Source organism: Cryptomeria japonica, unplaced genomic scaffold, assembly GCF_030272615.1.
Source record: "Cryptomeria japonica unplaced genomic scaffold, Sugi_1.0 HiC_scaffold_310, whole genome shotgun sequence".
Classification (NCBI taxonomy): Eukaryota; Viridiplantae; Streptophyta; class Pinopsida; order Cupressales; family Cupressaceae; genus Cryptomeria; species Cryptomeria japonica.
Window position 1 is genome coordinate 14,026 of NW_026729132.1, and position 2,119 is coordinate 16,144.

The following is a 2,119-nucleotide window of genomic DNA, read 5'->3' on the forward strand; positions in this document are numbered from 1 at the left end:
GGGTGGGTGGGTGCTAGGTTGGGTTCCAAGGTGGGTGCGAGGGTGAGTGTCAAGGTGGGTCACAGGTTAGGTGCTAGGATGGGTGAGTGCTAGGGTGCAAAGGTGCCAGGGTGGGTGCTAGGATGGGTCGATGCTAGGGTGAGTGGCAAGGTGGGTCCACAAGTGTCAAGGTGGGTGCCGAGGTGGGTGCCAACTTGGGTTCCAAGGTGGGTGCCAAGTGGGCGACTGCTATGGTGGATGCCAAGGTGGGTCACGGGGTGGGTGCCAAGTTGCTAGGTTGTGTTCCAAGGTGGGTGCCAACGTGGCTGCTAGGGTGCGTGGGTTAAAGGGTGTGTCACAACGTGGGTGCCAGGATGGGTGCGCACCCACACTGGCCAAGACGGGTGCAAGGTTGGGTTCCAAGCCCGGTCACAGGCTGGGTGCTAGGATGGGTGGGTGCCAAGGTGGGCACCAGGGTGGGTGCACCCACCCTGGCCAAGGTGGGTCACGGGGTGGGTCCTAGGGTGGGTAACAGGGTGGGTACTAAGGTGCGTGCCAAGGTGGGTCATGGGGTGGGTGCCAAGGTGGGCACCAGGGTGGGTGTGCACCAACCCTAGCCAGGGTAGGTCACGGGGTGGTTGTCGGGGTGGGCGTCAAGGAGCCAAGGTGGGTGGCAAGTAGCCAAGTTGCGTGCCAAGGTGGGTGTCGGGGTGGGTGCCAAGGATCCAAGGTGGGTGCCAAGGAACCAAGGTGGGTGTCTGGGTGGGTGCCGAGGTGGGAGCCAGGGTGGGTCCCAAGGTGAGTGCAAAGGTGGGTGCCAGGGTCAAGGTGAGTGCCAATGTGGGTTCCAAGGTGCCAGGGTCAGGGTGAGTGCCAATGTGGGTTCAAAGGTGCTAAGTTGGGTGCGAGGTTGGGTGCGAGGGTGGGTGGGTGCCAAGGTGTGCTAGGTGGAAGCCCGGGTGGGTCGGCATCCCATGGGTGTCGAGTTGGGTGCCTGATGGGTGCTTCTTGTCAAGTTTTAGTCGTCGGGACTCATTTCGAGCCTTAGAGGTCGTTTCTTGTCCGGTTGCCCTGTCTTCGACCTGGGAACCCAATTTTGGTCCTCGGGTCCCATTTTTTTTTGTCTCGCATCCCACTTTTGGCCTGTGGCCTTTTCGGGGTCGATTCTCGTTTTGGGCATCAGAGCATGTTTCTTCTCCTAAAACCCAATATTTGTTTATTAAGTCTCGGAACACATTTTTGTTCTCGTGGACCCATCATGGGTCTTGGAACGCATTTGTGGTCCTTGGGTCCCATTTTGCATCCCGAAACTTGTGTTTTGGTGCTTGATCCCTATTTTGGGTGCCCACCTTGCACCAAGTGCGCACCCGGGGCAAACCGAGCGCCTTGGTGCACCGGGGCAAGATCGAGCGTGCACCCGAGGCGCCCCGAACATGCACCAAGGTGCACTCGGCCCACATGTGAGCGCAGGTCGTTGCGCCCGAGGTGGTGTGTGGGCACCGCGTTGCAGACGGGACACTGCACGCACACGACGCCCCGTCCAGGTGCACGCACGTAGGCCGGGCCGGGTGCACACCCGACGCCCTAGCAAGGTGCGCGCACCCGGGCAGGGCTCACACTTGGCGAACGGGGCGCACTTCGCGAGGGAGGGTGTGCACCTCGACGGGGGTGGGTGGCCGGGGTGGATTCGCACGTGGGTCGCGGTTTGCTAAGTACACACTGCGACAAGCTCATAACGGGTGCGATCATACCAGCGTTAGTGCACCGGATCCCATCAGAACTCCGCAGTTAAGCGCGCTTGGGCCGGAGTAGTACTAGGATGGGTGACCTCCCGGGAAGTCCCGGTGTTGCACCCTTTCTTAGTTTTTCGCCGGGCGTCGCAATGCTATTTGAATAAACCTTTTGCCCGTTTGCGTTCTCGTCGGGGCCGGGCCGGGCCGGGGTGCGCTGCCCGCACTACCGCGCGCGCGGGGGCGACACCGAGCGCGCACCCGAGGCGCCCCGAGCACACAGGCCACGGTGCAACCCGGGCGTTGTGCGCGCACCCCGGTGCGCCCGAGGTGCTGCGCGCGCACCCAGGTGAAATCGGTGTGCACCTCGGCCAGTGCGCGCTCGGTCGAGTCGCGCACGTTGGCCAAGG

At 62.4% G+C, this 2,119-nt stretch overlaps 1 non-coding gene across 1 annotated transcript; it reads left to right on the plus strand.

Annotated features, from left to right (window-relative positions):
- The first annotated feature begins 1,716 nt into the window (after nucleotides 1-1,716).
- LOC131870268 (5S ribosomal RNA) lies at nucleotides 1,717-1,835 on the plus strand. The gene has a single exon (XR_009368591.1). It is a non-coding gene; the product is annotated as a 5S ribosomal RNA (ribosomal RNA).
- Nucleotides 1,836-2,119: the final 284 nt, after the last annotated feature.